Source organism: Myodes glareolus, chromosome 23 (genome assembly GCF_982192425.1).
Source record: "Myodes glareolus chromosome 23, mMyoGla1.1, whole genome shotgun sequence".
Lineage (NCBI taxonomy): Eukaryota > Metazoa > Chordata > Mammalia > Rodentia > Cricetidae > Myodes > Myodes glareolus.
The window spans coordinates 13,321,722-13,348,242 of record NC_142048.1 but is presented as its reverse complement, the minus strand read 5'-3'; the positions used below and the strand labels follow the sequence as shown (position 1 = coordinate 13,348,242).

The window sequence follows — 26,521 nt, the reverse complement described above, 5'->3', positions numbered from 1 at the left end:
AGATTCAAAAGGATTCAAAGATCTTAAGAAACTATGGAAACTTAGTGGACAGCAAAGTATTATCATAATTTCTTCTCTTGTTAAAGATACTCATTTTAGTTAAAAGTGTTGTGTTATAATTAATTAATATGTTTCTAAGGAAGTTATAGTTTTCTTATTGAATGTTCAGATCAATAATTAGGATGAAATGAAAGATAAAACATGTTTATAGAACATTATATTGAGGATTTGGCAATGTGATACCAGAATTGCCTTTCTAAGAAATACCTCCCAACACAAATTCTTTGTTAGTGTTAGATGTGAAAAGAATCAAAACAGGTAAAATTAAGCCGGGTGGTGGTTGTACACACCTTTAATCTCAAAGTTTGGGAGGCAGAGGCGGGCAGATCTCAGTGAGTTTGCAGACAGCCTGATCTACAAAATGAGTTCCAGAACAGTCAGGACTGTTACACAGAGAAACATTGTTTAAAAAGTAAAAACAAAGGGAATGTTAAAATTAATGGCTTGATTCTTATATATTTTTCTTTTTAAAGTATTTATTTAATTAGCATATTTTTATTTATTCCTTGAGAATTTTGTATGTGTTTGAGGTGTCTTAAGATCAAATCCACCTACCCTGTTTTCTCCTTCTACCTACCTTCCCTCCCTCCATCTCACAGACTTCCCAGTATCATGTCTCTTTCCCAGCAGCCACCAACTGCCAATAACTCCTCTGCAGGGGTGTGGTCTTGTGAGTGCTTCCTCATTCATGCTGGAATTTTGACTGGTTTGAGCTGCAGGTTTTGTACAGAGATAACCACAGTTACTGTGAGTTCATGGGTGGAACAGCCATGCCTGGTTCAGAAGACAGCCGTTCACAATATACTATGCCTCTCCCTGGCTCTCTGGATCTTTCCATTTCCTTTCCTGATTGTTGGGTTTGGAAATAGGTCAATATGCGTCCCATTCAAAGCTGGACACAGTTGGAAGGCTGATAAACAAGAATCTGCACTTCAAATTTGATATTTTATATTTTGTCCCAGGAAAATTGAAATTTCATGTGGTTCAAACTATTATCACATGTGCAGTGAATCCAATCCTTAGATGTAGTATCAGATCTTCATTATATGAGATACACTCAGGACTCACAAGCTTTGCCTCATGTAGTTATCTATGCACATACTAAGTGTTACTTAACATCCTACTGCTGTTTTTAGGTCCTTGTTACCGTGCCTGCCTGCTTTGAAATTCTGCTACTGTCTCCTCATCGCCAAAGCTGGGTGAAGAGGATCAGATACGTCATATTTGATGAGGTAGGTTGATTTTACATCTCAGGCTGACTCCCTATTGTTCATAAGTGCTCAATGCCTTTGCTGCTTTGGGACATCTGCCCCTTGGATGGAGTTCAGATTTGGAGGCAATTATCTTCTGACCATTTCCCCAGCTGAACCATCCTCTTGTCTCACTTCTGTTGTTACTCAATAGTGTGTAATGGTGAGAGTTCTGCATGTATGAGGAACTGGTCTTCAATGGTGATGCTGTTGTGGAGGGAACAGAATTAAACTCATGAACAAAAATTGAAATCCAGTCCAGTCTCCAAAGCAAAGGGTTTTATGTTCCAGCAAGTAATGAGAAATGATTCTGTCTATCATTGTCTTAAAGGAAAACAAATAACATATTCAAATATGGTTATAAAAGTATATTTTCTTTTTTTCAGAGATCATATGTATTCTTTTTTAATTAATTAGATTTTTAAAAACAAGCAATCCAAATTCCCACTACCTCTGCTCCTCTCATTCCCTCCACACACCCTCCCATCCCACGCCCTCTAATCCTAAGGCACTTTGCTTTATGGAAGGTCCAAGTCCCTCCCTACTACATCTAGGCTGAGCAGGGTACACATCAAAAGAGAGTAGGATCCCCAAAAGCCAGTACATGCAGTAGAGAGTAATCCCAGTGCCACTGCCAGTGACTCCTCAGTCTTCCCCAGCCATACAGCTGTCAACCACATTCAGAGGGACTAGTTTGGTCCTCTGCTTGTTCCTTCCCAGTCCTGCTGGAGTTGGTGAACTCCCATTTGCTCAGGTAAACTGTTTCACTGGATGAACCCTTTATGGTGTTGACCTCTTTGCTCACATTCTCATTCCTTCTACTCTTCAACTGAACCTTGGGACCTCAGTCTAGTGCTCCAGTGTGGGTCTCTGCCTCTGTTTCCATCTGTTATTGGACAAAGGTTCTATGGTGATATTTAAGATAATCATCAGTTTGACTGCAGGGTAAGGCCAGTTCAGGCCCCCTCTCCTTTATTGCTTAGGGTCTTGGATGGGGTCAGCCTTGTGGATTCCTGGGAATTTTTCTAGAGCCAGGTTTCTTGCTAACCCCATAATGGCTCCCTCAATAAAGATATCTCTTTCCTTGCTCTCATATCTGTCCTTCCTCCATCTTGACTGTCCTCAAGTTCTCCTCAACCTTCCCCTTCATTTCTTCTCTTCTCCTTCTCCCCTTCCTTCTATACCCCACCCCCATGCTCCCAATTTTGTCAGGCGATCTAGTCTGTTTCCAATTTCCAGGTGGGTTTATATATGTTTTTCTGTAGTTCGTGATCCTAGAGAAACTAAGTAAAAAGTATGTTTTCAAAAAGGCATTTGTGAGGAAATTCAGAGAGAAGAACTTATTGTTAATCTTAAAGGGACAAGGAAATGGAGCATTTGCTTATGGTTGCAAAGGAGATTCTGATGAAATGGGCTACATTCCAAGTAGTGAAACTTAGCTGAGGTACACAGCTGGGTCAGGCAACCTGGGAGAGGCCAATAGAAAAATAATCTCAGCTTACTCCATCATTAAAGCTAGAGATCCAGAGAACCTGGAGTCCCACTGAAGTAGTACCAGTGAATCAGTGTCCCTGAGCACTAGAGTGGGTTGAAAATCAATGTAGATGTAGATGTTCGGATGGAAGTCACTTAGTGGAGTTCTATAGCAGCATCATTCATTATGCTTATACAGAGATTTACAACCCCATAGAAAAGTGCATTCTTTTATTCCTGCATTTTAAACTAAAAAGACTAAAGGAAACCTATATTTGGTTAATCTTTTCCTTGTTTCAGTAATAATAATAATAATAATAATAATAATAATAATAATAAAATGAATAAATAGTTTGTAGTCCTGGAGATTTAAGTCCAGGTCTTTGAACCAGTTCACCATTGTTCCAAATCCCCATCTCTTCCCTTTGTGTTATAGACTTGAAATAACCAAATAAGTTGTGCACTTATTTTTTGAATACTGATTTGTTATGCTTATTTTGACTTAACCTATATATTTTGTATCCTGGGGTCTTTGGATATTTTTATTTAAATAATACAAGGCCATACATGCATGTAGACCAAAGACTCATATATATATAAATTTTTAAACTATTAAAAGTACAAGACAATGTAGAACACCGAGTTGTTGCTTGGATTCCAAGCTCTGAAAGGTTATAACATTGGACACCTCAGTTCTTCCAATTTTATAGGAGGGCAGCTGCTAAAGGCTTTGAATGCTAGTGTCTATTCTTACAGAATCAAGAAAATTGCTAAATATTGCAAAAATTAAAAATAATATTTAGCAGAATGGTATGTTATCTGACCAAGACAAAATCAAATGGGCTATAGAAAATACGTATATGTGCATCTCTACAAATGTATGTAAAACTGCTTACCTGATAGTAAGTCTTTTAAAGTTTGTTCCGAGGGGTTGAATTTAACTTATTTATTTAAGACTATGTCCAAGATTCCTTCGTTCATCTAATTGAATTTGGTCATGTATTCATTTAATTAGCCTCATTTGAGGAATGCCACCCTAGAGGCAGGCATTGTGTCAGTGCTAGAGTTATCCAGATTTGAAGATACAGATTGAGAGAGAAAAGTTAACTCAGGGAACAGAAATGCCAGCAGTGCTTCCTGTGAAGAGCAAGATGTCAGTCACAATTGCAACAATGGCAGAAGGCAGGCTGGAGGACCACTCTGGAATAGATGGATGGTCAGCAAAATCTTTCCACAAGGAAGGGAAAAACATTAACTAGAGACATGACTAAATATAACTTATCTTTGAAGGATATTTGCGTGTGATGTCAAGAATGGAGTATCCAGTTAGAACAATAGTCACAAAGATACTGCATTGTGACTGAGGTGTGGTGTTTTGATTGTCAGTAGAAATGTCAAGAAATACATTGGCCTGAAAGAAAGTTTTGAAATCAAAATAAAAAGGAATGACAGGTAGATTAAACTGGTTAAAAATATTAAGGAAAATTCAAGTGCCAATATGTCATCCATCTGGATTTCTCTAGTACTTCTTTAAACTTGGTGTGGTTCATTAAAGGTGATGGGAAATACTTATGACCAATTTAAGATTCCTTATGTTATTTTAACTTACCATTCTTAAAACTAACCAGTGAATTGAAAACATTCTTTTCTTTTATAGGTACATTGTCTTGGTGGAGAAATTGGATCAGAAATCTGGGAGCATCTCCTTGTCATGATCCGATGTCCATTTTTGGCCCTTTCAGCCACCATAAGCAACCCTAAGCATCTTACTGAGTATGGATTCGGTTCTATTTTGCACAGAATGTTTATTTATTTTGATAGTTTGAATTTCGTAATCTTTTATGGACTTTAGACTTAACCTCATTTTCTGGTTTACTTATAGCACTTTCCGAATGTTCAAGCTATTGTCTGTTTAGTTCTTTCTGATAAGTCTTGAGTACTCTCTATAAAGAAATACCCAGCTGGTGTGTTGTTATTAGTGCTCAACATTCAAGCCCAAAGGCAAGATATGTGACTTTCCACTAATAAAGCTTGGCTCTTGTTCTAAATAAATAAATCTTTAAAATGTGATGATCTTGTAATCTATGGATAAATGTATCATTCTATCACCTTTATTTACATTTCCTAGTAAAGGGGGTAGAGAAAAATAAAAGAAATATGTAGCTATCATGTTATTTTTGTGTTTCTTTTATTTGTTAATGAATAAAGAAACTGCTTTGGTCTGTGATAGGGCAGAATAGACCTAAGTAGGGAAAGTAAACTGACTGCTGGGAGGGAAGAAAGAAGACGCGTCAGTGAGACGCTATGTAGACGCTGCAGGAGACACATGTGCCGCAGGACTTTATCGGTAAACCATGAGTGTTGTAGTAAAATATAAATTAATGGAAATGGGATAATTTAAGACATAAAGCTAGCTAGCAATACGTTTAAGTGATTGGCCAAGCAGTGTTTTAGTAATATAGTTTTGTGTAATGATTTTGGGTCTGAGCAGCCAGGAGTGAATGTTCAGCTTCACCAACACCCAGTGACCCTTGGATCAGATTTGTAGTTGAATAGGAAGTATTATATCATAGCTCAAAAATAAAATGATAGCTACATATTTCTTTTATTTTTCTCTACCCTCTTTACTAGGAAATATAAATAAAGGTGATAGAATGGTACTTTTATCCATAGATGACAAGATCATCATATTTAAAAGATTTATTTATTTTGAACGAGAGCAAAGCTTTATTAATGGAAAGTCACATATCTTGCCTTTGGACTTGAATGTTGAGCAGTGATAACAACACATCCCATAGCTTCTCCCATGTGTCACATTCTCTCCTAAGTACTTTGCATATAGTAATTTATCTTAAATATTATCAATATCAAATGTGCTACAATTTCCATTGTTATTATTATATAATAGTAGTTTTACAAGTCTGTTGATTTTTAAACATGAAAGACAGGCACAGAAATATTAAATGATTCATGAAGGATTCAGAGCTAATAGTAAGGAAGCTAGAATTGTATTTCAGATTATGTGACGATAAAACTAATTTCATTCTGTGAAAACTTTAAGACACACAAATTTTTCTGTATTTAATTGTTTAATTTCATGTAAGTTATTTCTATTTTCTGCTTAAATAATGTATGAGTTACTTTTGGGTTGATGTAAAAAAATACCTTAAGTGAGGGATGCCTTTATTTAGACACATTATTTTAGAAAGATTTCAGCCCATCATAGCAGGAAAGGCCAGGAGGGGAGACTTCATCCATGGAAGTGGGAGCCTGAGGTGGCAGTTTGTTTACTTGGCAGCAGACAGGAAGCAGAGAGAGCTAGATAAGAACCCCTGGCTTGTATAACTTTTGTGATAGCTGATGCTGGTTGTCAATTACTCTTCACAGTCCCTCTGCTAGTGACTGGCTTCTGTATGCAGCTCCCAACTTCTAATGACTCCACAGCTTTCAAAATAATACCAAAGCACTTGAAACATGAACCATTAGCACATTACTGATTAAAATCAATAACTAATATATTTATCTTTAAAGGTGGCTCCAGTCAGTAAAGACGTACTGGAAACAAGTAGACAGTACAATGGAGAAAACATTTTCCAAAAAAATTGATGCCTCCCGTGGCAATCACCATAAAGACCAAGGGCAAGCCAAACAGTCATACAAAGTTAAACTTGGTATGTATGCTCTGTGTAGTTGTATAGCTTTGTTTTTGTTTGGTTTAGCTATTTGCTTTAAAATTATTCCACTCACCATATTTCTGATAATTTGGAAATCTCACTCTTCCCGTTTCAGTGGACCACGGAGAGAGATACAATGACCTAGAGAAGCATGTATGTTCTGTGAGACAGGGTGACGTTTGCTTTAATCATTTTCACCCATGTGCCGCACTAACCATAGATCATGTAAGTAGCAACCTTTGCCACAGTTGTTTCATGGAACAGCACTGTGTGGCTAGCAGCTGAAAGTATAATGCTGCGCAGACTGCATTCGAAGTGCAGCCTGATGCTAGAATGCAGAGGGAACACTAAACTTTTGGTTTAAGAATGAACAACCGTGTTCTCATTTCCTTTTTTTCTCAATGTCATGATGCTATCAGAGTCCTCAAAGTTTAAAAATTACTAAACACTTTTACTTGATGATTTTGTTAGCTTGTGAACATTATTTCTTCTCATTTTCCTTTTATCCCCCTTTGTTAAGCATCCATGTTTGCCTGTCTCTCTTAAGTAACTCACTTCTACACCACTAATGAAGTGTCAAGGCCAGTTCCTCTCAGTACTGCAGCCTTATGTGAAAAAGCCTCATACATGAAAACATGACTAATATGTATGATCTTATATAGTAACACATGCTTCCCATTGTCATTACAATCGAGTTATGACTCTTTGGTAATAACTCAGTAATGCTGACACCTTGAAATAATGCCTACAAGGCTATTGAATGGTTAATGGGTGATAATTTCTCCATTTACTGCATATACCTTTCTTTCTTTCTTCTTCCACTCCCTTGAAAGGTTCATTTAAACTTTCATTGGCACTTAAAATTATAGACATTTCTTTCTCTTTCCTCCAAGACCTGAAAAGTGAAGCATACTGTACATTCTGATACTATATTATGGTTCCTTAATTTTAATTCTATTTGTTAAAAGGCTTAGACACCAGAAAATGGAAAAATCTCCCATGCTCTTGGGTAGGTAGAATTAATATAGTAAAAATGACAATCTTACAAAAAGCAATCTAAAGATTCAATGCAATGCCTATCAAAATCCCAGCAAAATTCTTCACAGATTTTGAAAGAATAATACTCAACTTCAGATGGAAAAACATCAACAAAAAAGAAGCAGAATAGGCAAAATAATCCTAGAAAATAAATGAACTTCTGGAGGCATCACAATCTGTGACTTCAAACTCTACTACAGAGCTGTAATGAAAACAACCTAGTATTGGCATAAGAACAGACAGGAGGACCAATAGAAACCTTGTCTTTTAGTCTTCTGAAATAATGACTGCAGGATGAATCTCATGTTTCTCCAGTTACTAACACTGGAGACATTAACATTGTTGCGTGAATACTAGCTGTTTTTAAAGAGTAGCTGATTGGAATTATGTTTTTAAAATACTCACACATTTCACATCTTTTAACTACCTCAATTGTATGATGGAGGTCCCACTACAGTTTCATTTTACAAATAATGGAAGAGAGACATGGACAGCTATGTCACTACTATAGCACTAAGTAAATGGTGTAAATCATTTGTAATCTCAGATTCATTGATTAATTCTGTGTTGATATGAAAGTTTTGTCTATCATACACACTGATGCACCATGAATATCCTGTATACATGCTCATACAAGCCATATGTTCATATATATATGTATATATATGTATATATCTGTGGTATATATTTATATATATATCATATATACATGAGCACCTCCTGACAGTATTTGGTTGTTTAATGCAATGACTTCTAAAGGGAATGAAATAAATTTAAATATGAAGTTTTTCTAGGAAAATGTTTCTGAAGAAAGTTTCTATTATAAGTGGTGATATCCCAAATTAAACTCCAAATTCAACTGAAATAGGGAAGAAATCCAGTGCCTTAACTAATACTAAGAATATAGATATTAATTCAGTCATAAATAACAAAGAAATCCATTTGATGCCTCCCTGTCTTCTTCTCTTCCATTTCCCTTCTTTCCTTTCTTGTGTCTTCACACCCTTGTTGATGACTATACATGGTGAGACATTCTCAGCATTATCCAGTGTCTTTAAAAGTAGCTAACAATTACTCGTTTTGTGTAAAGCGATTAAGGCATGTATGCCGTCTTTAAACAGCTTCAAGTATACTTGTTTAGAGCTTGTTCCAAGTGCCTCCCTCTCTTCTTGGTAGCTATTAATGGAGTAACTGAAAGCAATAGAGTAGTTACAGTGTGGTCTGACCCTATGTGACTTCTGTAATGGTCATACTGTTGTATGAGTCTTAAGATTTGGTAGCAAAAATATAGAGTAAATGCTAGGCTTAGTATTGTTAAATAAATTTTAATGACCACGTGCATAGCATGTACTTATATAGGTCATTTCCTATAGAACAAAAGTAGAGGTGATTGTAAATTCTAAATGTGTAAAAAATATGGATATTTTCTATTATACTTAGATTAAATGAAAGAACTGATTGGCTTAGAATATCCCAAAATGTAATAAATTGTAGCAACATAAAGAGAAGAATCATCTACTAGTCTGTTTCCTTTGTGGCTAGATCAGAATTTCCCAAAAGTAAGAATAGGAGAGTACAAATAAGCTGTCCTCAACCCCACTGAAGCAAGGGATCACCAGCGAGGGCTTGCCCTCAGCCATGTATGTCTTGTTTCTGGCAAACTGAAGCCTTGTTTGACCTTTGCCATCAGTTATTATGCCATTCAGGCACAGCTGCTGCTGTCTGGAGAGCTGTCAGCTCAGCCCTGGGAAACACTTGAAATAACTGCTGCCTCTTGCTCAGTGTGGACTGAATGTGAAGAACACAGGTGGTATAGTAACTCCTTTATTTACAAATAAACAAAAAGACAGAATATCAGTATATCGTGATTTACTATTACTTCTTTATTCTCTGCTTAGATTGGTTCAGTTTTTTTCCTTTTTTGCCAGGTTGCCAGTTTGAATCAATCAACTAGATTGAGTTCCAGCTCGGACCATAGAATTGTTAAATTCCTTAATACTTTTGAAGCATGAAATTATTTGATAAACCATATCAATGGATGATAAGCCAATCTGTGTCAGACATATGGCTAAGATTCATATCTATTATCTAGTTTGTTTCTCACAACAAATTAGTGACAAGGACAAAACTAATATTTTATTTTAGAAATGAGAAAACTGAATCTTGTGTAAAAGGGTAAAAAACTTAAGCTTTCCTAAGCCTTTGACCCAACAGAAGATATGTATTTCCAAACTTATGCGTATTCTTGGATTTATTTTTTTTTTCATTTTAGTTTTACTGCAAAAGTTACGACTCTCAAGTGATAATTAAAAAGAGAACACAAGGCTAGCCATGGGGCTGGGTGCAGATGAATGTCTCTGCATCTAAGAGGACCTTGCAGAAGAACTGAGTTTATTTCCCAGCACCCACACTGGGTGATTCACAGCAGCCTATAGCTACAGTTCCAGGGGATCTGCCACTCTCTTTTGGCCTGGGGGTAGAGGGAAGAACCTCCCCCATATACACATAATTTTTAAAAATTATATTATAAAAGACAATCATCTCAATGCAATCTTCACCATTTTAACTTTTATTTATCCAAATATTTCCTATAAATATTCACACCCTGTAGGTAAAATAAAATATTAATAAGTTTGATTTTATTTTAATTATAGATCGAAAAGTATGGATTCCCTTCTGACCTTGCCTTTTCACCTCGAGAAAGCATCCAGCTATATGATGCTATGCTTCAGGTCTGGAAGAGTTGGCCCCAGGCCCAGGTAATGAATTTTCATGGAATCCATGCTGTTATGGTTGAACTCTCATTGCTCTTCAGAAACACAGGGTCACCATTTCTACCACTTACATTTGGTGATTTAAAATGATTAGCAGATTACCTTATACCTTCTCAATAAAATGAGCTAGAAATGCTGTTTTATGTTAATTCCTGAAAATGTCCTTTCTTTCTCCTTCCCAGAGAGTGTGGTATCTGGGTCTCCTTTCCCACTCTGGGTTTCTAATCCTCAGATCCTTTTCTTCTCACATTGTTCTCTGAGTTCTGAGTGCTGGTTGCTTTCCCTGGAAGCCTTTTTGCTCTGTCCTTTTGCCTTTGAAGAGTTCACACATAGTTCTATATACTAGAAGGTACGGGGAGGTAAGAGAAGCCCAGCTGCTTGTAGCCTAAGAGATTATAAAACTGTCAATGAAAAATATAATTGAGAAATGCCTTTAGGTTTTCTGGCATTATTTTTATAGAATTCTGTGGTCTTTCTTTTCCAGAACCTGTGTCCAGAGAACTCCACTCATTTAAAGAACAAAATAGTCATTAAAAAGTTGGATGCTAGAAAATATGAAGAGAGCTTAAAGGAAGAATTCACAAACTGGATTAAAAATGGGAATGAGGAGCAGGTAATTTCATGCATTTTGGGCAAAGCACTCTGTTTTATTTTCCTGAGTTGTGTCATTCAACCAACAATACTATATCCCTCCCTTGTAGTTTTCAATGTTTATTTAGACTTATTTTTTTTCTCTTTTCTCTAGAGTGCCCTAAAACTTGGCAAGAGACTATGGGTTCTTCAGGAATTTGATGGCAGATGAGAGAGAATACAGGGCTTGTGTTTGGGATTATTGATGGTTTTGGCAGCATAGAGATGGGACTCAAGTAGCTGAAACACATTTTCTCTTTTCTTCCTTTCTTAGTTTTGGAGTTTAATTCTCTTTAAAAATCATTGTTTGAGAATTTCATGTACATGTGTATAATGTTTTCAAATTCACTCCCCGATTCTCCCCTCCAAGTCCTCCCGTAGTCCTCCTACCATTTCCCTTTCAACTTCACGGCTTCCTTCCTAAACTCAATGCTTCCAGTGTGTGAGTGTGTGTGGGGCCGGCCACTGGAACGTGGACAGCCTATCAGCATACCTGAAGAACACTGAGTGTCCCCTCCCACAGCTTCCACCCTTGGCAGAGGCTCCTCAGCTGTGGTGAGACTCTCTGAGCCCCTCCTCAGTTAAGCTGAAATTACTTCGGGACTAATCTTGTGAACTCCTTGAGAGGTATCCACACAGCTGTAAGCTCATGTGTTCCATGTCCCTGTCATGCAGCTGTCTTTGCGGTTTTATTCTGTATGCTTTTCATTTTACATTTTAAGAACTATTCAAGTACTAGAGTCTCACCCTGGAACTATATGCTTACGCATTTATTTTATTTAAGCTTATAGTCTTATTTTATCATCAAAAATTGAGATTTCTAATTTTTTTGAATAGCATTCCTGATAGTTTTTTCATGGGATCTCTCCCCACCTCGTACCTTGATTTGTTCTTTCTTTCATTTAGAAACATGCTATAGTTAGGTTACATTTCCTGTGCTTATCTGGTCATTCAAAACCTCTTAGTCAGGGTGGCTATGCTTGCCTATGCAGCATGGAGGGGGCTCCTTTCTCCTGCTACAGTGGAAACAACACCACTAACTGAGCCATCCTTCCCCTCCTGACAGATTTGTGTTATCACAAACAATTGCAGGTGTGGTGTACAGTACATCAGAAGTTTGTTGTTAAGTCTGTGGTTTGTGTGTGTCCTTGCTGTGGCTTGCCACACTCCTGTCATCTATTCTCCTGGGATTAGTTTGAAGAACAACAAAAACAAGGATTAAACAACGATAAAAAGATTTTAGTCTGAGTGGTCATTTCTCTCTTTGCTGTGCACATTTTAATACAAATGCTTTCCATTCACTGTCACAGGCTAGAATGGTGCTGCAGAAGCTGAGACCCAATTTCCATGACTACTCAGGACGGATGCTGGACTTCTTTCCGCATCTTGTTGAGAAGCTCAGGGAAATGGATAAGTTGCCTGCGCTGTTCTTTCTGTAAGTCATTTAACCTTGGGACATAATTTATGCTAGGCTCCTTCTTTAAGGTACAGGAAGTTATATACGTGTTACCGCTATGGTCTAGTATTTATTACTACATGGGGTGCTCATTCATTTGTCAAAATCATATGACTTATTTAAAATCACAAAACTTTCTTTTTCTACTTTTTGTTGTTCTGGTTCTGTTTGTTTGAAACAGGATCTTGATATGTGTCAAGGCTGGCTTTCCTGCCTCAGCCTCCACACTGCTGGAAGTGTAGACATGCATTTACCATTATGCCTAGTTTTAGTTAAGTTCTTAAAAATATTTTCAGTATTCTTGTTGGGGAAAATGCCTGCTTATTCATCCCAGCTGCCTGGCTAGCTTAGCCCCAAAATAACCACACAGAAACTGTATTAATTAAATTACTGCTTGGCCCATTCGCTCTAGTTTCTTATTGGTTAATTCTTACATCTTAATTTAATCCATTTCTACTAATCTGTTTATTGTCATGTGGCAGTGACTTACTGGGTAAAATTCCCAGTGTCTTTCTCCAGTGGATCCATGGTTTCTCTCTGACTCCGCTTTCTTTCTCCCAGAATTCAGTTCTGTCTTCCCCGCCTACCTAAGTTCTGCCCTATCAACAGGCCACGCGAGTTTCTTTAATTATTAACCAATGAAAGCAGCCCATAGACAGAAGGACCTCCCACACCATTTCCCCTTTTCTGTTTAAGCAAAACGAAGGTTTTAACATAGTAAAATTACATATAACAAAACAGTTTTCAAGCAAGAATTGCAGTTACAATATTTATATCTACTTTATCTCTTATCTTAACTAAAGAAAACTATAACTATCTATCTATTCTTCAACTCCATCAAAGACTCCAGAAGGATATAATATTACCTAAATAAATAGGTTTTACATGAATTTAGCTAGCACATGTTAGAATTCCAATTGTTGAGGGAAAGGCCTGCTTGTTCATCCTGGCTGCCTGGCTAGCTTAGCCCCGAAAGAAACACATAGAAACTATAATAATTAAATTATTGCTTTGCACATTAGCTCTAGTTTCTTTCTGGTTAAATCTTATACCTTCTTTTAACCCATGTCTATTAATCTGTGTATTGCCACCTGGCAATGGCTTACTGGGTAAAATTCCCAGCATCTGTCTCTGGTGAATCCATGATGTCTCTCTGACTCTGCTTTCTTTCTCGCAGAATTCCATTCCATACTCCACTCCTACCAAAGTTCTGTCCTATGAACAGGCCAGAGCAGTTCCTTTATTCATTAACCAATGAAAGTAACACATAGATAAAAGTACCTCCCATACCATGTTCTATTAATTTTTCTTCATTAAATTTGATACCTTATACTTTTATACTATAAACTATTGTTTTTGTTTGTTATAGGTTTTACTAATAATTTTCAGTACAGATCACAGAACCCATTGAACATAGCCATCAGTATTGCTATCCCACATAAAATTTAAGTTTTTATAATATGCTGCAATATAGATTGATGAAACACTTTGGTAATTTAAACTAACTGCAGTGATAAATATGACCTAGAGCCAATGATATCCTGCCAAATTTCATGCTATAGAATGTAATAACTTAGAATTGAACGTACTAGTTTAATAGATTTAATTCTAATAAAATGGCACCAAGAATAATTTAGTTAGTGGATAAAAGTATACAGATTAACCATTTATCTATGTAACAATAAGAGAATACTTTACTTACTGGAGACAATTTCAAATTATTTTCAAGCTACAGAATCATCAAATAAATAAAACCATTGTATTATAAAGATCAATACTTATGAACATGTACAGAAACATATAATAATGAATCCTCATGAAAGACCCTCAGAGGGTGTCTTTAACACTTGGAGACCCTCGCCCAAGAACCAAGTCCCAGCCACTGGATGAAAGAGCAAGAGGCAATTTTATTGTTCACACAGGGCCTGTGGGTGCTGCAGTCATGTGGAGGACTGAGCGCCCCGGGCTGGGTTTGGGGCAGATTATATGGGGTTGGGGTAGGCAGAAGCAGGCGTACAGAAGCAGATGCATAGTTACAGGGGTCTCATTGGTCAATTTTAATGATGCCATGAGGTCATGCCTGAGACAGGGTGTTGGCTCTCTGCTGGGTGCATGGCAGCTTGGGGACTGTTCCTCCCCCTTATCTTTCTCATGTAGGTGGCAAAACTCCTGGTGTCTAACCGCAGGCATCCTGTTTATGCAGACCTGTGACCTTATTATGAGCCCTAGTTCTTAGTTTAAGCCTTGCTATAATATGGCATTACAGCAGCTAAGCCAGGCTGGGGTCTTTCACTCATTAGTGATAGAAACTCAGAAATAATGGTAGCGGGTGATGCAAGGTCCTATTTGATTATTTTTGGAGACTGCAGTAAAATTGCTCCTTTTGCCTTTGTATGTAGGACAAGAGAAAACTCTTTTCTGTGCCATGAATAATTTATATAGCTTTTTTTGATTCGCTTCAAAGTATAGCCATGGATATTAGAAGCAAGAGCCATTCTCTGTGTAGACGTCTGAGAGCTTAACTGCAGTCTTGAAATCAGAAAACAATATGTTATCATTTATATATTCACATGCATATGAGCATATGCAATATTTCCTCTATCTTGTTGAAAGAATTAAGTTGGTCAATAGGTGAAAAGCATACACGGTGATCTAGTATAAATAGTACATGGCAAGGGAGCTTCATAGGGATGAAGACCCAATGACATTATAAATGGACACTTCACCCTGGACTGAACAATGCATAAGGTTGTAAAACTGTGACACAGTGAATGGTTATGCACTATTGTAGGTAATGAAAGAGGGGAATGACTGCCTGTCTTCTGTTATGCAAATGATTTGTATGTATCTAACACAAAATTCAATCATTCCAAACCATCAAGATGTTGGATGTGGGAATCCCCTAACAAATGCACATACAGCCATATTGACTGCATTCTGGACAGCAAGAAACTTTTATCTAGCATCCAAAGCAGTCGGTCATTTCCTAGTGCTGATTTTGGTTCAGATTACCAACTTGTTATGGTCAACATTCAACTGAAACTTAGCAGAGGCGTGTCAGGCAAGATGAACAGGAAGATCAATTGTAAACAACTCATGAACTCAGCTGTATGGAGAGAGTATAAGAGAACTGCTCAAAAAAAGATGAGGGAAATCATTAAACAAATGATTACAAATATAGAAAGAAAATGGGAGAACATCAAAAGAGCTGTATAGGAGGCTTCAAAGGAGATGATGGATCATGCAAAAAGGGCAACACCAGTAGAATGACTTACTGCAGATACAATCAACCTGGAGGGAGAAAGAAGGAAACGAAAGAGTAAATGAAGAGAGAGTCCACAGGCAGCAAAACACGACAACTATCAGTGCAGGGAAGTCAAAAGAAGAGCGAAAAAGGATAGAGAGCTGTATACACACACGCACACACACACACATGCATGTATGTATGTATTATGTATGTATGTATACACATAGAAGGTCTATGTAAAGAGGTTGAAGTGGCTAGACTCCATAATAAAACACATCTTGTCAGACAAATAACTTCCAGATATGCTCCTCAGATTCCAGTGATTAAAGATGGACCAGGTCATCTATTAACAGAACCAGGGGAAATAAAACAAAGATAGAGACTATACTTTGACACCCTATACAATGATCCTAAAGCTGTCATATAGATTACAACACGAAAAACTTTGGCAGCCACTCGAACATCAGAGATGATGAGGAAATATTTAATATTGACAGGAGCAAAATAGAAGAAACTATTAAGACAGCAAAATACAGAAAGGGCCCAGGAGTGGACTGGATGACATCATGGTAGAGGAGCTGGAGGCAGCTACAATAGGCTCGCGGGCTGAGGCACTTCTCAGACTCTTCATAGAGATATGGGAACATGAAGTGATTCCCACAGAATGGAAGCACCGAGTCATAATTCACATATACAAGAAGAAGGTCAATCTGAACTGCTCAAATCACAGGAGCATTAGTTTGTCATGCCACAGCAGCAAGAGCTTCTCCTCCTCCGTTTTCCTGCAAAGGATCAAGGGCAGAACGGAGAGGAAATCCTAGCAGAGACCCAAGGCACATAAGACCTAAGACTAATAGGAGCACAATAGATCAGATCTTCACTTTGAGGTGAAAGACCCCCAGAGACCCTTGCCCAAGAACCAAGTCCGAGTCACTGGATGAAAGAGCAAGAGGCAATTTTTATTGTTCACACAGGGCCTGTGGGTGCTGCAGTCATGTGGAGGACTGAGCGCCCCGGGCTGGGTTTGGGGCAGATTATATAGGGTTGGGGTAGGCAGAAACAGGCGTACAGAAGCAGATGCATAGTTACAGGGGTCTCATTGGTCAATTTTAATGATGCCATGAGGTCATGCCTGAGACAGGGTGTTGGCTCTCGGCTGGGTGCATAGCATCTATGTTGGCAGTTTGGGGACTTTCTGTTCCCCCTTAATCTTTCTCATGCGGGTGGCATAACTCCTGGTGCCTGACCACAGATATCCTGTTTGTGCAGATGTGGCAATATCATCTGTGACCTTATTATGAGCCCTAGTTCTTACTTCAAGCTTTGCTATAAAATGGCGCTACAGCAGCTAAGCCAGGCGGGGGTCTTTCAGAGGAAACTGGCAGAAAGATATGAAGAATTTGGAAAAGACTTATATGCTGATTACATTGACTTCAGGAAGGTATTCAATAGCATTTGGAGGGAAGGACTTTAGGAAACAATGAGGTTCTAGAGGTACCCAGATAAAATCATAAGAACACTAGTGCGTTCATAAGGTATCAAAATATGACAGCCAAAATTCTATGTGTGGAGTTCTATCTTCATGCCTTTTAAAGAAATAAAGGATTATTATATAAGACAAACCATGAAAATCCTTTCTTACATGCAGTGTGATAGTTACTCTTTAGTGGCTTATCATATAGTGATAGCCCCAACATTCTGTCCCTGATGTCTGGAAAAAAGAGTGTGGAGCATGTTTAGAGGTTAAGAGGTTGAAAATGTTAATATGTCCCTAAGGGCATACATTTCAAGGGCAGGACTCAGCATAAATTCTCCTGCTCTCCCCTTTAGCCATATCATTGATTGACAACTATTCCATGACTGCAACTATACTGAGAATTGTGGTGTAGCTAAAATCAAAAAGTCATGAATGTGTAGTTCAGTGGTACCAAATATTAATCGCTGATGTGCAATTTCTAGGTCAGTTTCATTCTATGTATTTCTGTATCAGAGAGACATAGGAAGCACAGTTATTTTCAAGTAACATAGATTTTTGAGAAGAGATACAGTATGACAGAAATGCCTGGAACCTGTATGACATAAAAAATAATACCATAATAACACCACCAGAGACATGGATAAGAAGACACACTCTGTTACATACATGCTGTGTATACTTATGTGTAGTAGACCCCTTAATCTATACTTCCATTTCCTCATCTGTTGTACAGAAATGACAGCGTAGAAATAATGTTTGATATAATGGTTGTTGTTTCAAATGATCTAGGAGATTATATAATTAAAAGAGGGTTCAGAGAGAGATAGTTAACTGGGAGTGGCATGGGCTTTTGATACTTCAAAGCCTGATCCCAGTAGAACACCTCCCTCAACAAGGCTACACCTCCTAATCCTTCCCAACTACAGACTTTGTATTCAAATACATGAGCCTGTATTTGAATGTGGGGACCATTCTCAAGTCAAACCACCACACAGGGCCACTGTGGTCAAGCCTTGAAGTCTTGGAGCTAATCCTGCTTTCTGTTTGTGCTCTGCTTCCTGCCTATAGATACAATGTGACTAGCTACCTCTTACTTTTTTTGTCATGCTTACTCTTATCCCAGTATAAGTAGCTCTGTCCTTTCAAACTGTGAACCCATTTAAACCCTTCCATAACTACTTCTTATCAGTCATTGTTCATAGCCAAGATAAATGTAACACACAGCCAGAAAAGATGGAGAAACTGAATCTTATGATAATATATCTTTAAATACATATTTGTTTGCTTCCAGATTTAAATTAAAATCTGTAGAAGAATGTGCTGAGAATGCTTGCAATTTCCTAGAGGAGAAAGAGGAAAAGAAAAGGCCTCCCAAAGCTGATAAGGAAGCTCATGTCATGGCTAACAGACTTCGAAAAGTTAAAAAATCTTTGGAGAAACAGCAAAAGATAGGGTAAGTATTTCACTAAGCAAATTGGCACATTAGGGTTTATAGACCCAAATGTCCTAGTAGGAACATGCATTGAAGCTTTTCTATAATGAAGTTCTAATTCCTGCTTGGATTGTTTCTGTTTTTAAATTTCAGAGGGATAATTGTTTGAAGATAGGTGACTTGCATCAAATATTCCTTACTTACAGAGATCAGTTTAATTTATGTTTGTTCAAAGCAGGTCTAGATTCTACCAGTTTGTGTGTATTATAGAAGTTGGTATGATCATCCCACATTGTTCATGCAACTCTGCCTCGACTCATGGCCCATTACCACCATGTGAGCCTTAGAGTGAGTTTGAGATTGGATTACAGCTCCATTTTTACCCTTGGAATGTCATTGCTGTCAGTGTGTAGCTAAAATGTGTCCTGCCTATGGTCCTCTCCACTTTCAGTGACTATGTTGTTTGGAAACTCTTATTTTCATATTTCCTCCTTATGATCACAGAGGTCTTTATGTACTTAAGACTCTCCAGGTTCACTACTCTCCAACTTAGGTACCTGTGCTGAATAAACTTTTAAATTGGTTAAAATTCCCCATGTTTGGTATTCTTCTTCCTGCCGTCTATATGATGGAGTCTAACTTTTGCTGTTGACTATTCAATAATTTAGGCTAATGTTTTTACTATTTTACATGTTTCCTGCCACTTATCTTTTAGGATATTATGGTTCTGTTCACTTCATTTATTCTTATATCTCTTTCTTTCCATGGGCACAAATATCTGCCTCTCCAGTACTTCACTATTATTGTTTGTATCATCTATTCTCATAAATTTGTTATCTGTTTTTTGAATCTTGTACTCATTCCTGAACTTGAACTTATACTTTTTAATATTCTATTTTCTTTATTAGGAGATAGATTATTCTGTATTTTAAAAATATATATATATACACTGATCATTGGGCAACAATAAAGGAGAACGCTACAAAAAAAATAATGTCACATTCATAGAAGTTTCATCTTGAGGTATCGTAGGCCCCAGGGGCTGATGAGCAAACACATTGGGGGAGAGGATTGAGTTATGATAATATAAATGTATGAAGCAGTGCTTCTGAGATTCCTGTAGAGACTGACTGCAAATACTGATTTCTTGTAATATTATTCCTGTAAAGAGATGAAAAAAGCCAAAAGGCTTCCAGAAGATTGGATCAAAGCATCATGAGTGAAGCTGAACGTGATTACCTCCTAAAGAGTCTGGAGAAGAATCTGGAGATTCCCCAGGACTGCACGTATGCTGATCAAAAAGCAATAGATGATAAGGTCAGCACCCAGAAGGGACCAGTGCTCCCGGAGTGTAGATTTCTTCCATGTAGGCAGTGTTGGCCATACTGCAGGCAATTGCTGCCATAACGGAAGTCTCTATGAACTAGAGATGTAGCAGATAGGAACTTTTGCTGCACACAACATTCAAGGACCTTCCAATCTACCCTTAGGATAGGAATAGAATTTACAGACTGATTTTGTCTCAGCAAATCACCTAAGTGTCTGTTTTTGCATGGTGTCTTCTATAAAAGTCTGTATAAAGTCAGAATTTTAACCCATACAGACTAATATATTTAAATTTTGACAGCATTTCTTAAAATTAGGGTCTTTTCATATTACAGCTAAAAAATTCACCATTTGGATATCTATAATTGGTTTAGCCCATGATTTTTAAACTATTACTGTTTATAGACAACATATATAACAATGCAACCGGTTTCAATACAAGCAATATCATCATACACACACCACCCACACACATTCACATATCCATTTGCGTATTTTCATTGTGTCATGAATCTTGTTCTGCCAGCTTCATAATCTGTCTAGTATGTACATCATTATTTTAATTGATCCTTGATATTCTGTCTTATAGATAACTGTACAATGAAAATAGCTAGGAAATATCCTTTTATGTTTCAAGATTTGAACTTATCTCTTCTCTCCAAGTGTTTATATTTTTATATATCATAACACTGGGCAGAACTGGATTTCCTCCTTGCTACTTACAGACCCTTAGTTAATCACTCAGTATTCTCCAGAAACCTTGAATGCATCCATCTTTTACAATCACTTCGTCACGTACACCGACTTTACATTTGTATCTTAACTAAACAAATAAAATATTTCTGAACATAAGAAGGTGAGGACACTTGCATTCTACCATGTAGTGGTATGTATTACACATCCAACTGGACACTATGTGGACAAAGGCATTTCTTGACCTCATAGTGTAAAAGTTTTGCTTTACTTTCTGGGGAGAACTTTAGAAAAGATTTCACAGTCACTTGATCTTGTTCCAGTAGGAGTGGGCCACAGTCCTGTATTTCCCTTGGGGTTATCTACTACACTGGTAGAGTTTTCTATTCCAGAGCTGAAGTGAAAATGCCAAGAATGGAGAAAAATTTTCTTGTAGTGACTGTTTGTTGCCATAAAACGTTCTTTTGTTGTTGTTATTGATAATGATGATGATTGATGATGTGTAGATGTAGAGCAAAGGCCAAACAGTGATATCATTTGGCCAAATTATTATGTAATATGTATATTATTTTCATTGAACACATTTGAATGAGCATTAGATAAGTAATACTTTAAATCTCTTGTTTTGTAGTCATTGCAGTTGGTGTTTCGTCGGGTGAACAATGAAAGGAAAGGTGACACACTGAAGCAATTGGCAAGAAGGGGCATTGGCTTTCATCACAGATCTATGAGTGCCAAAGAAAAGCAGTTAGTGGAAATTCTTTTTAGGAAAGGATTCATTAGGGTAGGTCAATTTTTCTTTGTAAAATTTGAAAATGTAAATAGATGAAGCAGAATGTTCATGAAATGAAGAAATATAGCCACCCTTTACTCCCCCCCCCCAATATACCTATGTCTGTAGACTTCGTTTACTGGCTGTGGTACCTTTTCATATGCTCTGTGTCATTTAACCGGGGAATGAGGTTTGACTGGTGCCACTCACTTCATACATTTGCACACGAAAACAAAGGATCTCTATGTTGACCTCGGTGCATAACTTACTCTTATGTTTTTATATGTAGGGTTTGTTGATGAGGTTTTGCTATAGACATTCTCTACAACAATTTAGAGAGTATATTTTAGTTTGGTGAAGATCTTTTTCTAATGTGGCAGCTGAAATCATAGCGCAGATATCTGCTTCCTCAGGACTTCAACTTATCTCAACAGAGCTTGTAAATGTGTTGTACTGAATGCCATTTCAGCTGTTACTGATGGGGGACAAGAGGGATTGTCATAAATGACTTTGGGGGCACATCCTTTATGTGTTTTCTTTAGTACATCCTGGTTAGGCTCATTGTAATAATCCAGGCAAGTATACAGAGGACCCTTAGATTGTTGCCAAGTAACTACGAATCTTGAGCAAGATTTAAAAACTGACTCTCTCTGCTAAAACTTATCAACCTTACATTTTGTAAGGAATAGACAAAAAGAAAGAGTGGACAGAATGAAGAGAAAGAAAAAAGAGAAAGAGATATGGTTAAAATAGTATCAAACAGCAATGTCTTAGTCACTAATAAAGTGAGAATAACTCAACTGATATAGAATAGCTACAGTAATGGCTTCATCAGAGAAAACATTTTAGGAAAATATTTGTTCTTTTTGTTTTCTAAATGTAAAGCTTCTATACTGTCAATGTTTGTGCTTTTTAAAAATATTTGAATAAAAATAATTTAATATAATTTAGTAAGTAGCATTTTTCATTTTGACAGAGGCATAAGCCTCAGTTACAAAACAATTAGAAAACATTATTTCCCATCCTAAAACATCTTCACAAATCAGAAGCACAAGCAGCATTGATCTAAAAAGTCACTGAAGAGGGACTTTTCTGAAGGCTGCCACACACAAAAAATAATACAGAGACATATTAGTAATTATGAAAGCTCGGCCTACAGATTGGAGTTATACCAAGTAGCTCTGAGAACAAATCAACCCATTTATATTAATCTACGTTCTGTCGCATGATGCTGTTACCTTGCTTCCATCTTGCACCTCCTGTTTTCTCTTCTTATCTGGTTGACAACTTCTCCTTTCTTCTTCCCAGCACCTTCTCTGTCCCTGGAAGTCCTGTCTAATTAATTTTTTTTTGCCATTTAGCTCTTTATTAAACCAATCTGAAGGTGCCTTGGCCAAGACACATCTTGCGAGAGTACAAAAAGACAATTCCACAATAAGACAGGACAAGTCAAGACATACTAACTACATCAGAAAAAAAATGAACTAGAAATTAGATTATGTAAATAAACTTTACATTCTGTTTATGATTGGGGATTATGCAAATTCATGACAGAAAGATAAAATGTACTTTGTTCTTACGTCATTTCTCAATGAACCTTAGTAAATCAAATAGTTACCGGGAAGTAGGCTTGTAAAAATTTTACTGCCCTCTCACAGAGAAATTCCTATCCTAATATTTTACTTATGATGTTTAATGCAATACTTATTCCATGTCAAATGTGTTACTTGGTTCTTGAGATACAACAGTGAATGATTCTTAGACTTTAGTCTAAAATAACAGTGAAATTGAGGGACATTAAGGGAGTAGCACAAAGAACAGAGAGCTAGATGGTGATGAGAGAATATAATTATTTTAGATGTGACCTCTAAGTTCCTCTGTGACATTTGTACTACACGATTAAGATTAAAGTATATATTCCTTGTAAAAAACAGGTATAACAGATTCCATTAGAGAATGTGCTGTTTATGTTTGCAAAGTAAGAAGAAACATTATGTGTCTCCTCCCCCTAGTTTGTCCACTGCAGTTTTATTGGGATTTAAATACAGTTTTTAGCAATTTCATGGAAATACTTGTGTTCACCCAAAATGCCAGTGTGTGAAATCACTGTTTTCTTCCATTTTAGGTGGTGACAGCTACAGGAACACTTGCTTTAGGAATCAACATGCCTTGTAAATCTGTGGTGTTTGCTCAGAACTCAGTCTATTTGGATGCTTTAAATTTCAGACAGGTAAATAAGTATACATTAACTTAATGTAATGTATTCATACTATGTAGCCCTGAAATAGTTTTAAAAATTACTTTAACTACTAATTTAGTAAATGCTCCAGTTTATGGTGGAATACTGTAGGTGCCTGTCTGGTACTGAGTAAGCATAGGACTATGAGATTATGTGACCACTGCTAATCATGTGTATGGTCTTTGATAAGGCATTCAAACTCCTCTCTTGTCTGCAGAATCTAGGTGATCATTACTTCATGTCATGCACACAAGCTAAATAAAGCAATTTACAAGAAAGGATCTGCTACATCCACGGCTGTCACGCCAGTGTAGCAGAAATGCTGACTGGATGGACTGTTGCCGTAGGATTGGGGTCTGTGCTCCGCAGAGTTGTTGGCCCAGGCTGTCCCTTGACAATCAGTTGTGGTCATGATGCCACCTGAAGTTGCTACCTGCACTGACTCGACCTCGCTGTCCTTGGCGCCAATATGGCTGTCTTTTCCTTGTCTTTCTGTTCTTTGTGATTCTTGCATATTGCCAACTGATCAGACTATTCCAGGCAGTTGCGGATACAAACAAGACTGCTGAGGACATTTTGTGCTCTGCCCCACCATTCATTAAAGCCTTTAAAAAAGTAGCCAGTTCTGGGAATTGGGGGTCATCGTTAGAATAATTCCTTGATGATGTGGAGCAAAAGGAGTGTGCTCTTATCAGGAGAAACCTTAGAAGCCTTCTGTAGGAAAACAGCTGCAGCAGCCCCCACTAGACATTTGCCTGGGGGATACGTGCAGTTTAACAGGAGGCCAATGAAGCCTTTCTTATGGCCAGAAAAAACCTAGGCTGATAACAACATCTGACCCTGAGAGTCGAGGAGGGAGGAGAGTTGAGATTAATAGTATGAGACGAGTTTCAGAGAAGTTTGAGATCATAAAATTTCCTAGCAAAAAGTTTTCCCAGGAAGATAGTGGCCTTTCCCTCTCCCACCCAAGATATTCTGAGCACAAGGTCACTTAGCCCAGCCAGCCTCCTTGTACAGAATGAGCAAAAGTCCTTGTACCCAAATCAAAGCATTTTCAAAGATTCTCTTTGTAAACTGTTTTATGCTGTTCTTTTTTTTATGATCTGATGATGTATGTCTTTGCCAAGTTTTTGAATGTAAAAGAATATAAATCTTACGCTGAAAAAAGTAAAGTTACAGCAGCATATTCAACCACATTGAATGTGTCTGTCTGTCATTTCCTCACTGATTCCTGAATTCTCCTGAGCCTTCGCCCTGCTTCTCCCACGGTCTGAGTGGCTCCCCTGAGCCGGTCCGTGGCAGGATCCATATTACAGAACACTGGGAAACATTTACTTTCTAATTTACTGAGCAACTGAGCATGGGTTTCTATTCTGGAGCTATTTTGAATACTTTTCTTGACTCTAGATACACAGTCTGTTTCCAAACCAATGTCTGTACTCTTCTGTGGTGTTATTTGGTTGCTTTTCCACCAATCTGTGCATGTAGTATTGCCATGCTCTGCCCAGCTCCAGAGACTGACCTAACTGACCTAACCAGCTAGTGAGAAAAGCACAGATGCACAGACACACAAAAAAGCTGGGAGCATGTGGATTTGACTCCCAATGGAGAAACTATATCACTTGGAAGCTCAGTGTGTTTCTTATATAAAGTTGAACATAAAAGTGGGGTTATTGCATACAGTTGACCAAGGAGACAAGTTGGCTAATCTTAGGGTCAGACCCTGTAGGGGAGAAGTCTTTAGGCAAAAATATCTGGGAGGAGGAAGCTGCAATGGACAGTTTCTGCATACACTATATTACCATCCAAATTTGGATCCGAAGAATGAATTTTAGTTCCTGTGGGGAAAGAAAGGGGATTTTGACATTTCTATGGGTCTGAGGCATCGAGTCCTTGACAAATCCATTCCTATGTCAGTGATATATGTCAGTGATATACATTCATATAGAACTTCATTCATTTCACCCAGGGTTTCCTCAGTTCTCCAAAAAGTTGCCTTTCACCACAAAGTCTTGACCTTATATATTAAAGCATTTTCCTTGCTTTTGATTCTCCTCATTTTATTATGTTCTGCAGACAGTAGAGTTTGTCTTTATAGAGTTACCTTCTCAGAAATGTTTGGTCAATATTTCTGCTGGCAGCATCAAATGTAGCTATATCCAGTAAAATTCAAATCATAGTGAATGTGTATAATTAATATTAACAATGCATTATCATATAGTGTCATAATATGTTATATCATATACTATGTAATGATATATACATAATATATATAATCACAGAATATTTTATCTCATAAGTCATTGTCAGGAAGTAGCAATTATATATTATACAACATATAGTACATTCATAGCATTAGATATATAAATATAGTTCTGTACAACATTACACAAATACTTAGTATGATTAATGATACATGGGAGTGACAGATACATAATTTAAAATATCTCTACTTCAGATATGATGAACTTTTTAGATTTCAAATACAAGGCTATTCATTTTATTTAAACCTTAGGCACAGTATATGTGCCCCAAAACAATATAAAAGGATTAGTTCTTTACATTCTTTGAGGAGAAACATTCAGATGATTCTCACAGCACGATTCTGCTCTGTTTCCAGATGGCTGGTCGGGCTGGAAGACGAGGACAAGACCTGCTGGGTGATGTTTACTTCTTTGATATTCCACTACCCAAGATAGAAAAGCTCATAAAATCCAAAGTGCCTGAGCTGCGAGGCCAGTTTCCTCTCAGTATCTCACTCATTCTGAGACTCATGCTGCTGGCCTCCAAGGCAGATGACCCAGAGGATGGCAAGGCAAAGGTACTGTGTCCCCCAGTCTGGGCCTCTACCGATGGTCTGGCTGGCCTGTGCTCTACTGTGCTGATATCAGGCTTAGGATGCTTTTCAATGTTGTCTAGAGAGCGGTGGAGGATGCTAAGGAAAACGCTAAGGAGAACATGATAAGCTCTATTTGTTTTC

The 26,521-nt window shown here is 37.5% G+C and overlaps 1 pseudogene across 1 annotated transcript in view; it reads left to right on the top strand.

Moving 5' to 3' along the window:
* LOC125413991 (putative ATP-dependent RNA helicase DDX60) overlaps positions 1-26,521 on the top strand; it is a 136,126-nt pseudogene that overhangs the window by 74,300 nt on the left and 35,305 nt on the right. The window contains exons 19-30 of the transcript XR_015736151.1: positions 1,197-1,292; positions 4,441-4,556; positions 6,315-6,454; positions 6,573-6,682; positions 10,150-10,254; positions 10,754-10,882; positions 12,210-12,334; positions 18,371-18,532; positions 19,681-19,828; positions 21,162-21,314; positions 23,428-23,532; positions 26,162-26,362. The product of XR_015736151.1 is annotated as a putative ATP-dependent RNA helicase DDX60 (transcript). The remainder of the gene's footprint in view (positions 1-1,196; positions 1,293-4,440; positions 4,557-6,314; positions 6,455-6,572; positions 6,683-10,149; positions 10,255-10,753; positions 10,883-12,209; positions 12,335-18,370; positions 18,533-19,680; positions 19,829-21,161; positions 21,315-23,427; positions 23,533-26,161; positions 26,363-26,521) is intronic.